Source organism: Erinaceus europaeus, chromosome 11, assembly GCF_950295315.1.
Source record: "Erinaceus europaeus chromosome 11, mEriEur2.1, whole genome shotgun sequence".
In the NCBI taxonomy this organism is placed as follows: domain Eukaryota; kingdom Metazoa; phylum Chordata; class Mammalia; order Eulipotyphla; family Erinaceidae; genus Erinaceus; species Erinaceus europaeus.
Window position 1 is genome coordinate 15,527,789 of NC_080172.1, and position 14,143 is coordinate 15,541,931.

At 38.9% G+C, this 14,143-nt stretch overlaps 1 long non-coding RNA gene across 1 annotated transcript in view; it reads right to left on the minus strand.

Moving 5' to 3' along the window:
- LOC132541306 (uncharacterized) overlaps positions 1-13,652 on the minus strand; it is a 42,428-nt gene extending 28,776 nt beyond the window's left edge. The window contains exons 1-2 of the long non-coding RNA XR_009552467.1: positions 13,595-13,652; positions 13,412-13,459 (exon numbers count right to left, since the gene is read on the minus strand). This is a non-coding gene — a long non-coding RNA (uncharacterized LOC132541306). The remainder of the gene's footprint in view (positions 1-13,411; positions 13,460-13,594) is intronic.
- Positions 13,653-14,143: the final 491 nt, after the last annotated feature.

Genomic DNA, 14,143 nt, shown 5'->3' on the forward strand with positions numbered 1-14,143 from the left:
TGTCCTTCAAGATGGTCAGTATTTTCAAATTTGATCCAAATTCAATATTATGTATTTCCTTTGTTGCATAGATACTGACCTCTAAGTCACTCTATTTACTAAAAAGCAAAGGAGAAAACTAACACCTCCTGCTAATTTCTCTGGACTTCTAGCCCAGCATGCCCCGTATTTCACTGCACACAATTTAAACAGTCTCCACATCCAGTGCCTGTTCTCACAATACCCTCTGCTCAGCAAGCCCATGATTTTCAGGCTCTTCTATATTTCCCTTGGTATTTTAATCTTCTTTCATGTGTTTAAGAACTTGATATTTTAACTTGATATGTTAATTCTACATTTATATAAATCAAGGCCCATTTGGAGATGGTCAGCTCAGTTCTAAAATTAGATCAGTACATCCACAAAATGTTTACTATCTCAGGAGGCTCCATCTAGTCCCCAGCACCATCTGTTTTCTCCTGTTCATCCTCCCCCATCAGCCCAAATAGCTTCTGTCTGAGTAATATTTTCCTGTTTCTTTTTTTTTATTATTTTTATTTTCCCTTTTGTTGCCCTTGCTTTTTTTGCTGTTGTTGTTATTATTGTTGTTGTTGTTATTGATGTTATCATTGTTGGATAGGACAGAGAGAGGAGGGGAAGGCAGAGAGGGGGTGAGAAAGACACAGGCAGACCTGCTTCACCACCTGTGAAGCAACCCCTCTGCAGGTGGGGAGCCGCAGGAGGCTGAATAGGATCCTGACTCTGGTCCTTGCGCTTGGCCCCAAGGGTGCTTAACCTGCTGCCCTACCGCCCGAATCCCTATTTTCCTGCTTCTTTATTGTGACAATATCAGAACCAAAGAGATATATATCAGTGAGCAAATGAATACTAACCATTGTAATAAACACACCCCAATTTTCAGTGGCTTGGCATAATTTAAGTTTATTTCTTGCACATGCATTCCAAGCAGTGACTCAGGAATCTTGACGCTTCCTGTCCTGTGGTAGAATCAGCTTTTAGACCCTCACAATCACTTGCTTTGGACAAGAAGGCCTGGAATAGGAAGATAAATTAGAAATCTTTGTGAAATTGATTGTGATTAGGACTCAAAGCTCACTGACCAGAATTCAGTCATAAATGACCCTCTTTGAGCACCAGGAAGGAACAAAAGTAGATAAATATTAACAGTCTCCTCCACAAAGAGCCTCTCTCTCTCAATTCTTCCCCAAATCACTTCATCTCCAATGCCCAGCCCTTATCTAAGGCATGACTTAAAGTTCATAGACTTCTTGTCATCGTCCTCTTTACTACTCTTTACTACTCTTTACTACTCAGGTAATAACGTTTTTACTCATTTATAACATTCATTCTTCCTCAGTTCAAGTAAATTGTTTCCTGCAACTCTACCTCAAATTCCAGAGTGGAATCAATTGCTTCCAAATCTATCATCCTCGTGGCAGATTGTACTGATCTCTCAATGTTTGTGAGGAATAAAAACTGAAGAAGCCACAAATCAGTAGAATCATTATTAGCTACCATAAGAAACCAATTAACACCAGTCATGAGACACAATCAAGGCAAAGCTAAGAGAAGATAGGAGTTGAAATAAAAACACACTAAATGTTCATATGCCTAACACCAGTTTTAATAACTCAGCATATGTTTATAATCCTTCAAAATTCCCCCTAAGATAAAAAAGATAAGTTCTACTTAGCAGAACAATTAGCCTACGGGTAGATACTAGAGTTATGAAAGAGGAGTGTTGCGGAGAAAAACTGCATAAGGAAACATCTTGCAATTGTCAGACCTTAGGTCACTGACCCAAAGATGAGTTGAAATATCCTGAAAAATAATTTATTTCACCAGACGTCACTAAACTAGATACTCATCTTCCTCAGAAACAGAAAGGACAAACAAAAATAAACAAGCAAACAAACAAACAAACAAAACAAAACAAAAAGCAGTCAGTGAAAAGCCTTCCTGCTTTTCTGAACTTCAGAATCACCCAAACACTTCTGGAAAAAAGAGAGGGAGAAGATACTGCTGGAGTTCTTAATCTTTTAATTAATCACAGACAGCAAAATAAAATGAACTTCTACCAAGGACGTGGTCTAATGTTAGATAACAGTATTCATAGCGTAAGGTCCCAGATTTGATCCTTTGGATAAAGTGTGTTCTCAATCACATTTGCTGCTACCAAGCCCTTTTCATCTATATTTTATTTTGTTTTGTTTTATTTGCCTCCAGGATTATCGCTGGGTCTTGATGCCTGCACTAAGAATGCCACTACTCCTGGAGACCGTTATTTCCATTTTGTTGCCCTTGTTGTTGTTGTTGTTATTACTGTTGTTGGCTAAGACAAAGAGAAGTCCAGAGAGGAGAGGAAGACAGAGAGGGGGAGAGAAAGATAGACACTTGGAGACGTGCTTTACTGCCTGTGAAAGGACATCCCCCTGCAGGTAAGGAGCCGGGGCTCCAACCTGGATCCTTATACCAGTCCTTACGCTTTGCACCATGTGCGCTCCAGACCCCCTATTTTTTATTTTAATGACCTGCTTTGTACTGATACTGCTTTTTTTAGATTTTGAATTATTATTATTATTTCCAGGGTTATTGCTGTGGCTTGGTGCCTCCACCACTAATCCACTGCTCCTGGAGGCCATTTCTTTCCGTTGTTGTTGCCGTTGTTATTATTGTTATTGTTGCTATTGCTGTTGTTTTGTTGGATAAGACAGAAATCAAGAGAGCAGGGGAAGGCAGAGAGGGGGAGAGAAAGACAGACAACTGCTGACCTGCTTCATCGCTTGTGAAGCAACCCTCCTGCAGGTGGGGACCCGGGGGCTCGAACTGGGGATTTTGAATTATTCTAAAGATTTGCACCATGTCTGATTTTTCTGAGTAACAGTAATATAGTTAAAAGTGAAAGGGTCCCAGGGAAATAGTTCCATGAATAAAGAGCTAATTTATGTCATACATACCCCAGGTATGATCCTCAGTGCTGCATATGCCAAGCGGTGTTTTGATCGCTCTCTCTCTCTCATAAAATAAATCTCTTTTATTTTGAAGCAAATTAGACCCAATTAAAAAAAAAATCCCCTCACTGTTTTACTTACAGGAAATCATAGATTATTATTTTCCAAAGAGTAGGGGAAAAAAAATCCTGTGTGAGTAATAAGACACTTTTTTATATATACAAATAACCAATAACATGAGCTAGACAGATGTTTTTTATAAACTCTTTTACTTATGTCATTTCTCTGGGAAGTTATTCAGTTTAGGGGGAAAAATCATTAAAGTGCAAAAAAATACATGCTTTGCCTTTGGAACCTTATTATAGTATGCCCTAGGCAAAGGCTGAGTACAGTCTAAACTGTGAGAAAATGAGTAAAATGGCAGTTGGATTATTTAGGTTGCAGAAAAGATTTACCTTAAACTAGTGATAAGGGGAAATTAGTAATTTATAGTGAAATCACTTGAATATGTCGTAGAAGCAGTGGCTTTCTCTCTCTCTCTTTCTTCCTCTCTCCTTCCCTCCTTCCCCTATGTCACCACTCTTTGTCTCTAACTTTCTATGCATTTTGAGTAGCTATATAAGGAAAAAATGGCTGACAACATGTACCTACCTACACTTCATCAAGAAAGTACCTTAACTGAGTCTTAATTCTAAATCCCTAGAAATGAATCTTAGTTTGTTTCTTTATTAATTAGGTTTTATACCTAGAATTCTAATAATTTTTAAAATTTTATTTATTTATTTATTTATTTTATTGCCAGCAGGGTTATCATTGTGGCTATTTTTTTCTTTCTATTTGACAGGACAGAGAGAAATTGAGAGGGTAGAACAGGGAGGGAGGGAGAAAGACACCTACGGACCTGCTTTATTGCTTGTGAAGCATCCTCCCTGCAGGTGGAAATTAGAATTTTTTTAAATTAGTTTAACTCTAACTAGCTTAACTCCATGAGATACTTAAATATCTGGGCTAATGCACAAGTCCTAACACTGGCATCTTTAGACAACTCACTGCTTTTAATAAAGCATTTATGTATTTATTTTGCAGGAGTTATCACCGGAGCTTGGTGCCTGCCCTACAGTCCACTGCTCCTGTGGCCATTTGTTTTTCAATTTTTTGGATAGGACAGAGAGAAATTGAGATAGGAGAGGAAGATGGAGAGGGGGAGAGAAAGACAGACACCTTCGGACCTGTTTCACTGCCTGTGAAGTGACTCCCCTACAGGTAAGGGAGCCAGTGGCTTGAACTGGCATCCCTGCTGGGGTCCTTGCACTTTGTATTACATGTGCTTAACCTGGTGCACCACCACCTGGTTCCCTTATGCATATCTTTAATAAGAGAGAAAGCGAAGTAACCAGAACATCACTGTGCCATGTGTTGTATTGGGGATCAATAAAACTGCTTCTAAGACTTTCAAATCCTTTGCTCTACTACTGAGCCATCCCCCCGGTGACAACATTTTGTAATTTTTCTTTTCTTTCAACCCCTTTTTTTTAGTAAAAGAGTGATGTAGAGAGTACACAAACTACCACTTGACCATTTATCATGTTCCACTCTATTTTTATATGCAGGATATGGAACACAGAGCTTCCTGCATGTAAGGCAGGCACCCTACCTCTGTCATCTTACAGAATAAAGATCCCTAAGGACATAGTTCCTATTTATCTTTGCTTATCTATACATGTACTTTAACCTACCTAGTTTATCTTTCTCTTTCTCTCTCTTCCACCCTTCCCCCCCCCCCATCTCCTCTTTTCTTTCCAAGTCAGTCTTCTCTACAACCACACAGATTCTGAATTGCTCAGAGTCAGGAAACTCAATTCACAAAAACCTTAATATGACTAGAATCAAGTGGAGTTTTGATATGCATTAATCCTGTTAATTTCACTGAATACAGGAGCCAGGTGGTGGCACATCTGGTTAAGTGCACATATCACAATGTGCAAGGACCCAGGTTCAAGCCCCTGGTCCCCACCTGTAGGGGGAAAGTTTGATGAGTGGTGTAGTAAGGCTGCAGCTCTCTCTCTCTCTCTCTCTCTCTCTCTGGACAAAGACAGAGAAAAACTGAGAGGAAAGGAAGTGATAGAGAGGGAGGGAGACAGAGATACCTGCAGCCCTGCTTCACCACTTGTGAAGCTTTCCCCCCTGCAGGAGGGGGCCAGGGGCTTGAACCCAGGTCCTTGCAGCAATGTAACTTGCGCACCCAACCAGGTGCCCAACCTGCCCCTCTCTCATCCTCTCTACCTCCCCTTCCCCTCTTAATTTCTCTCTTTGTCCAATAATAAATATATATATGTATATATTTTAAAAATTTCACTGACTACTACAGCCTTCAAAATTCTTTATGATTTGTACATTGTAACCTACTTCTCTGATTGCATTAAAGTAAGTGAAAGCCAAGGACCATTTATTGCTGAGCTAATTAAACATTGCTGGATAACAAATTACACAAAAGCTCAGCATCTTTCAATGATACCTGCCTATTATCTTGCACAGTTACAAGGGTCAGGAATCTAAGGGTAGTTTAACTAGGACTAGCTCATCTAAGGATCCTATGAGGTTGAAGTTCAGTTGCCAAGCAGGGCTACAGCTTCCTGAGAAGCCACTGGATGGCTTGACCATACTTAGATAATTCATGTCCAAAACGTTTTACTCAGATTGCTATTGGCAGGGCTCAGTTCATCACAACATGGGCTTCTCCACTGTTGGTTAACTATTCCCCTAGAGCCACTGACACAAGAGAGAGATCTAGAGAGTTCTGATCCCTTTCTGTGATTTGGTCTTCAAAGTCACACGGATACAACTTGTACTTCATTCTAAGTGGTAGAAGCAAGTCACTAGCTTTATTCCATACTTAGGGCAGTGAAATTAAATTCTACTGCTTGAAGGGAAGAGGATATCAAATAATATGTGGGTTATTGCTGGGGCTCAGTGCCAGTACTATGAATCCACTGAGCAACCGCCCGGACTTCTGTGGATATATTTTTATGACCACTATTAATTGTCTTTTAGATAAGAATAGAAAGAAGTAGAGAGAGAGAGAGAGATCACAGTATCAAAGCTTCCTTCAATGTGGTGGGGTTTGGACTCAAACCTGGGCCAAACACATGGCAGAAACAGTACACTAATCAAGTAAACTACTTGACCGACCAGTTTTTTTTTTTGTTTTGTTTTAGTTTTTTATTGAGCATTCATTGCATTATATAAATTTCACATATGTACCATCATACATTTTTAGTTACTTATTTGTCAGAACTTCACTACCCCAGATTGATCTGTTCAGATAGAGAAATGGAAAGAGAAGAAAGTCACCACATGGGGCTGGGTGGTGGCGCTCCTGGTTGAGCGCACATGTTCCAAAGCACAAGGATCTAGGTTCAAGCCCCCAGTCCCCACCTGCAGGGGGAAAGCTTTGCAAGTGGTGAAGCAGGACTGCAGGTGTCTCTGTCTCTCTCTATCACCCCCCTTCCCACTTGATTTCTGGCTGTCTTTGTACAATAAATAAATAAATAAATATAACTAAAAAAAAAAGAAAGAAAGAAAAAGAAAAAGTCACCACAGCACCAAAGCTTTCCCTGTCATGGTTAGGATTGAGCAAAGCAGCCTCTTTGTGATGAGCAGTCTTGCCATCCCATACCATTATACATTTCCAGGGGCTTATACAGAATCGACCTGGGAGCCAATGCTTAATTTTTTAATTGCCCTGTACAGTTCACCAAAGCCAGCGATTGAAAGAACATTCCCCGGGGGTGCATATCTTGGCATGTGCGCGGTCAAGTCTGAGCCCTGACACCACATGGGAAGCTTTGGGGCCTTTCTACCTGCCCTTCTTTACTTGAGATTAAATATATATATATCCTGACAGTGTTGAAATCATGCATGCATGAGCTCTGTCTGGGCAAAAACAATTCACCAAAGTGAAACATACGAATAAATCAACAGTATACCAGAAAATATTTGCTTTTGGGGATGAAAAAGGTGAGTCAGTGGTACATTCTGTTTCTCGTGTGCTTCAGACCCTGGGTTCTACTCTCAAGGTAATACAAAAAGATCGATAAATAGAACCTGAAGCAAGCAAGCATGCAGAAGCGTAAATTCTGTCAAGTATTCTGGTCTCTCACTTTCTCCTCATAATAAAAGATTCATTTGGGGCCGGGTGTTGGTACACGTAGTTAGGCTCATATATTACCAAGCACAAGGACCCAGATTCAAGCCTTCAATCCCCACTTGTAGGAGGTCAGCTTCACAAACGGTGAAGCAGGCCTGCAAGTATCTATCTTTCTCTCCCTCAATCTCCCCTACTCTCTTAATTTCTTTCCATTGTATTTAATAAAAATTGTATCAGCTATTAAAAATGGTGAATTCACTTCTTCACCTCATCCTGGGTGGAACTTGAAGGAATCCCGTTAACTGAGATCAGCCAAAAAGAGAAGGGTGAATATGGGGTGATCTCACTCATAGACAGAAGGTGAAAAATAAGAACTGAAGGGGAAACACAAAGCAGAACTTGGACTGAAGTTGGTGCATTGCACCAAAGTAAAAGACTCTGGGGTGGGGGGAGGGTTCAGGTCCTGGATCATGATGGCAGAGGAGGATCTAGTGGGGGTTGAACTGTTACGTGGAAAACTGAGAAATGTTACACTTGTGCAAACTATTGTATTTTACTGTTGACTGTAAACCATTAATCTCCCAATGAAGAAATTTTTAAAAATTTAAATCATAAAAATTAAAAGATTCATTTTTTCCAACTTTCTAAACAGGTATTTAACTTACATTCTTGCTATTTATTTTTATTAATGTTTTACATTCTTGTTATTTATTAATGCATTAGTTAAGCACTTATCAATTACACATTTGCTAAAACATTTTCCTTTTACCATTAATCACTATTATTTGAGTCCAAAACCACTCCGAAATTATTAAATCAGAATTTGTTATAAAACAGTGCTTGTTGGGCAGGGGGTAGACAGCATAATGTTTATGCAAAGAGACTCTCACCTGAGGCTCCAAAGTCCCAGATTCAATTCCCTGCACCACCAAAAACCAGAGCTGAAGTGCTCTGGTAAAAAAATAATAATAATTATAAATAAATTAATTAGTTAAATAGTGCTTGTTATTGGTGGTTTGAGGGTCATTCTAATATAAAGCTAGTGACAAGACCACTATCATCAGATGGTGACTAAGATTATAACTAAACAAAGGAGAGAATTTCACTCAGTGAGGATAGGAAGGAATTCAAAAGACCATAGAAGATCATGTCTTACGTTTCTTAGAATATGCTGGTGGAGCTTATGTCTACATGATTATTCCACTCAAATAAATGCAGCACCTATGGGCAAAAATAAGCATATCTGCTTCCTTCTTTAGTTTTCCTCTTCTGTATTTCTAGCATCTTTGTTTATTTATTGAATAGAGACAGCCAAAAATCGAGAGGGTAGGGAAAGACAGAGAGCAAGAGAGACAGAGAGACACCGGCAACACTGCTTCACCATTCATGAAGCTTTCCTCCTGCAGATGGGGACTAGAGGCTTGGAGCTGGACCCTTGTGCATTGTACCATATCAAACAAGTGCACCACCACCTGCCCCCCCTTTTTTAATCAGAGCACTGCTCAACTCTGGCTTATGGTGGCGCTGGGAATTGAACCTGGGCTTTTTGATGCCACAGGCATAAAAGGCTTTTTGCATAAACATTCTGCTATATCCCCAGCCCCTATGTTTCTGTATGAAAGAAGTCTTTTTTTTTTTTTTTTTTTGGCTGTCTACAGACCTCTCTTTCCTCTAGGATGAGCTGAACTCACTGAGAAGAGAGCTGTTTGTTTGTTTTTCCACCAGGCTTATCTCTTGGGTTCAGTGCCTGAACAACTCCATTGCTCTTAGTGACCATTGTATTTATTGAGGTTGAGAGACAGAGAGAAGCAGAGACATCTACAGCACTGCTCCACGGCTCATGTAGTTTCTCCCTGCAGGTAGGAACCGGAGGCTGAATCCAGGTCATAATACACGATGATGTGTCTACTCTACAGTTTGCCACCGCCTGGCCCATAAAAATATTAGAAGGATCTATTTTGCTTTGTTTCACATGACATGCAGAAACAGCCAGAGTGCTACTTTGGTACATGTAATACTGGAGACTCAACTAGGAGCCTAAAATATGCAACTCCTGTACTCTAACAGCTGAGTTACTGCTCTGGACACACACACACACACGCACACACACACACACACACACACACACAGTAATTTTGAAAACACCACACACATAAAATTGGAGCATTTTTCAGCCCTCAATTATGGTGGTACAGGATATTGAACCTAGGATTTTAGAGATTTTTATATATAACCATTGTACTATGTCTCTAACACTGAGAATAATTTCTTAAGGCCTTTTGTGCTGCTTTTTAAAGTTTCCTCTTGCACTGTCTTAGATCAAACCAGCTGAATCCAGAAACCAGGTGGCAGTTGTTCAGGCTTGACCCTGGGACTTGAGCTGTGACTTTTCAGTGAGGTTACTTGTTACTACTTTCTTCTTCTCCTTCTTCTCTTCTTCTTCTTCCTCTTCTTCTTCTTCTTCTTCTTCTTCTTCTTCTCTTCTTCTTCTTCTTCTCCTTCCTCTTCCTCTTCTTCCTCTTCTTCTTCCTTTTCTTCCTCTTCTTCTTCCTCTTCTTCTTTTTTTACCAGAGCACTACTCAGCTCTTGTTTATGGTGGTGCAGGGAATTGAACCTGGGACTTTGGAGCCTCAGGCAGGAGAGTCTCTTTGCATAACCATTATGCTATCTACCCCCTCCCCTTTCTGATTATTTCCATTGCAAAAGCCAAGAATTGTTTGATGAATCATATTATCTTTATTTAATAGGAAATAAATGGTAATAAAAGACCCATGGCCACACATATAAGAACCACAGTTTCATAACTGGGGTCCAGAAGGAGGAGATCTGTCTATAATCACTGCTTACTTAGGTCATGGGCCAAAGATGGTAGCCAGAGACTAGAGCTAGTTTTGAACAAAAGGATATTAATGCAGACATAACCTTTAAAAATCCATTGTCTGGAGATGGCTTTTCTAAGTGAAATATGTAAAGAGGTAAAAGACAATTTCTGGATGGTTTCATTCTTAAGTGGGATACAGACCAACTAAAGCAAATGAACTTGTAAACAAGAAAAAGGAATCAAATTTATCTCTGTGCAAACTATGGTATTTATCAAAGGGCCAGGGGTGACACACAAGAGCTTTGGTGAAAGAGTGTGAGGCATTGCACATATGTATATGTATGAAACCATGTTCTCAAATCTTACAATTAGTAAACTAATGCTAGGTAAAATATTCATGAAAAATTCAACTGAGAAAGCACAGTAACCGGTGTAAGGATCCCGGTTAGAGCCCCTGGCTCCCCACTTGCAGGGGGTCACTTCACAGGTGGAGAAGCAGGTCTGCAGGTGTCTTTCTCTCCTTTTCTTTGTCTTCCCCTCCTCTCTCCATTTCTCTCTGTCCTATCCAACAACAATGACATCAATAACAACAATAATAATAACCACAACAATGATAAAACAAGGGCAACAAAATAGCCTCCAGGAGCAGTGGATTCGTGGTACAGGCACCGAGCCCCAGCAATAGCCCTGGAGGAAAAAAAAAAACAAAAACAACCAATCCTAGCAAAGCATAAATTGAAAAGAGCTCTGAAAATTTTCTGGAAATGTGAGAATGATATATAATGTAGCACATTAATCTTGATTTGCATGCTATAGTGTTTGTTTTTGACTATATATAGTGTGATTGTTATATACACATTTATACAATTGCTGTATGTGTAGATCTGTGTGAAGATCCATATAATATGTACTGTGAATATGTATGTGCACATTCATACACACAAATGTATATTTGTACATATCTACACATATGTCATATTCTAGATTTCTATACCAATATATTGTATTTTCCCATTCATTATAAATTTCTTATTATAAACACTATACAAAAACCCTTGTCACAAGCCATTCCTTTCCATCCTTTGTGATGTTTTGTCCCAATCTACTGCCTGTCAGCTCTATCCCCTCTATCTTTGTATGTGCTCAGGAGAATATAATTCCAAGAGAAGTCTTTCAGGACTCATTTGTGAAAAGCCTTCCTAGGTAAATCTGACTTTAAATATAAAATGTACATACAATATTTTCTAATTTCCATCTGAAAAAAAGAAAGAAAGAAGAAAGGAAAGAAGGAAGGAAGGAAGGAAGGAAGGAAGGAAGGAAGGAAGGAAGGAAGGAGCTTTGCCAATATTTTCCTCTAATTGTTTTATGGCTTCTGGCCTAACATCCAAATCCTTGACCCATATTCCCAGAAAGGGAGAAATGTTAGGGGACGATGACTAGAAGGCTCTGAAACTCACTACCATCAGGACCCAGAGAGAGAGAAGAGGAAAAAAGGGAGGATACTCAAAAGTAGTAATAGGTGTAGGTATGCTTAGGAAAAAGAGAGAGAGAAAGCAGGATCATAGAAAAAAATGGGCAAAAGAATATATATAGATATAGATGTATATATATATATATATATATATAGAGAGAGAGAGAGAGATAGATATACAGATAGATATAGAAATAATATCCAACCCATATCTGTGACATTAGGAGAACTACTGCAGTTTCCAGTAGAGGGAATGGGGAACAGAACTCTGGTGGTGGGAACAGTGTCAAATTAAATCCCTGTTATCTTATAATTTTGTAAATCAATATCAAATCACTAATAAAAAATATAAAGAGTTAGCCTCTTAATTCATGAAGTCAAACATAAACTTTTAGTCTCTGCAGATCTGAACTTTTTTGGGGGGTGGGGTTAGGGGGGGGGGGTGAGGTGAAGCGCGTAAGGATGGGTGTTAAAAGTGCAGAAGGACCCAGCGGTGGAGGAATATTAGCAGTCTGGTAGTTGGGAAAATATGATAAGACATACTTGGATCACGTGTGAAACTGCTCCCCTAAAATACAGTCTTATAAACCAATTAAGTAAAAAGTGAAAGAACTCCTCAATTTAAATAAAAAGTGGAAGAAAGAAAAAAAAATTGTAGTTAAAGGAGATTAGGTAGAGCACATAGGATGTAAGCTTCCATGGATAATACTAAAGAAACATTATAATTCTGCAAAAATGAAAGTAACAGGTTCTTAAAGACATAACAAGTAATTATGTTTTTCTGTAATTAATTCTGTAATTTCAGTAATCTGCTCAAGCTTGCACAGTTTATAAATAATGTTTTGTTTATCCATGATAGCCAAATACTCATCACTAATGATAAATTTCATTCTCTTAGTGAAGAGAATTCAAAGTATAAAGGGATGACAAGAAGGAATGAACAAATGACAGAATGACTAATGAAGGAAAAGAAATATGACATGTATATTTTAAGAGGTAAGAAACTCTCAAAAAAAAAAAAAAAGAAATTCTCTCTCCACCTGGAATTTTCTTTTCCATTAAATCAGATAACTTCTTGCAGTTAAACTATTATTCAAAATTTAGCCTTTATTTTGCAAACAATCTAAATGAAAAATCACTTAACTCTAATCTCTTGGCTACTAGTTTGGTTACTATAGGTGGTTTTGTTTGTTTGTTTTTGTCTTTTTAGCAGTCTTTTTACTGGACACTAGTGTAATCTCCAGCTACTTCTAGAGATTAGATTCTCTTAGGAACTCCAATATTCTCAGAGACTGAGCAGCAACATTCAACTTTCGTACAGCTCAGAGATGCTTGTGAAGTCATAGTGTCTAGTTCACTGGCCAACAATCTTTGACACTGCATGTGTCCTTGTATTGAATGTGTGCTAACTTATTTTATTAACTTTTTAAGCACTAGTTGACAGAGCCAAGATTCTTTTTTAACTGAGTCTTCACGGAACTACATCTTGTATTTGTATTTCCGGATTATTTTTTATTTTATTTATTTATTTATTGTTGGATAGAGATAGAGAAAACTTGAGAGTGGAGTGAAGACAGAGAAGGAGAGAAACAGAGAGACACCTGCAGACTCCCCCTCTTCCCCTCCTCTTCTTCCCCTCTTTCCTCCCTTCCCCCCTCTGCCCCCTTCTTCCCCCCCTCTTCCCTAGCTCTTACTTAAGGGAAACCCTGGTAATAATAATAATAATAATAATCACTGTTTTGAATTCATTTATAAAAATCACAAAATAATAAATTTCCAAATCTCATCATCATCATTTCTCTCTGTCCCCCAGATTCTTCAACTTTATCTGAACTTTGAAATGCAACTTGCAGAAACAAATAGCTTATCCAAGGAAGATGTTTCCAAGGATACAGTGTTGGGACCCCGGACTAATATCAGCAACTAATAGTAATAATCACAATTTAAAACATATCCTTAATATATAAACATATCCTTAATCACTTAAAAATTAGGTCCCAGGGGGCCAGGTGGTGGTGTACTTGGTTGAGCTCGCAAGGACCCAGGTTCAAGCTCCTCCTGGTCCCCACCTGCAGGGGAAAAGCTTTGTGAGTGGCAAAGCAGAACTACAGGTGTCTCTCTGTCTCTACCTACCTCTTCCTCTCAATTTCTGGCTGTCTAAAATAAATAATTATAATAAAAATTAATTTAAAAAAATCAGGTACCTCCACAGAATCTGAATGCCCGTGTTTAGTTGTGCTCTTGAAATGGAATCCATTCATGCCCTGCATGAGTTCTTGGGGGCTAATAAGAGAAAACTATCCAGAAAAAGGTTACAAACTTGAGAGACTCCTTTTTGCCATGGAGACAATAAGATAATGCTAACGTGTGTTTTCAGAACACAAGCTTTCATTATTTATTTTTTTCAAATGGAGAAACCCAGGAGAGGAGACTGTAATCACAACAAACTGCTTCACATGCACTGAACATGATCATATCAGAAGAACCAGGCTCAGAGTACTGTTTCTCCAAGACTGGAAATTCCACAGCCAGCTGCTGACACACCCCAGACTGCACACATTATCACACATAAAGGCCTGGTTTCAAGTCCATAGTTCTCTTGTCCTGAGGGGTGAAATTTCATAAGCAGTGAAACAGTGCTGCAGGTGTCTTTCTCTCTAGCTCTTTCCCTCCCTATTTCTCTCTGTTGCTATAAAAAAAGAAAATGAAAAGAAAAAGAAAAAACCACCAGGAACTGTTGAATCATCAACATT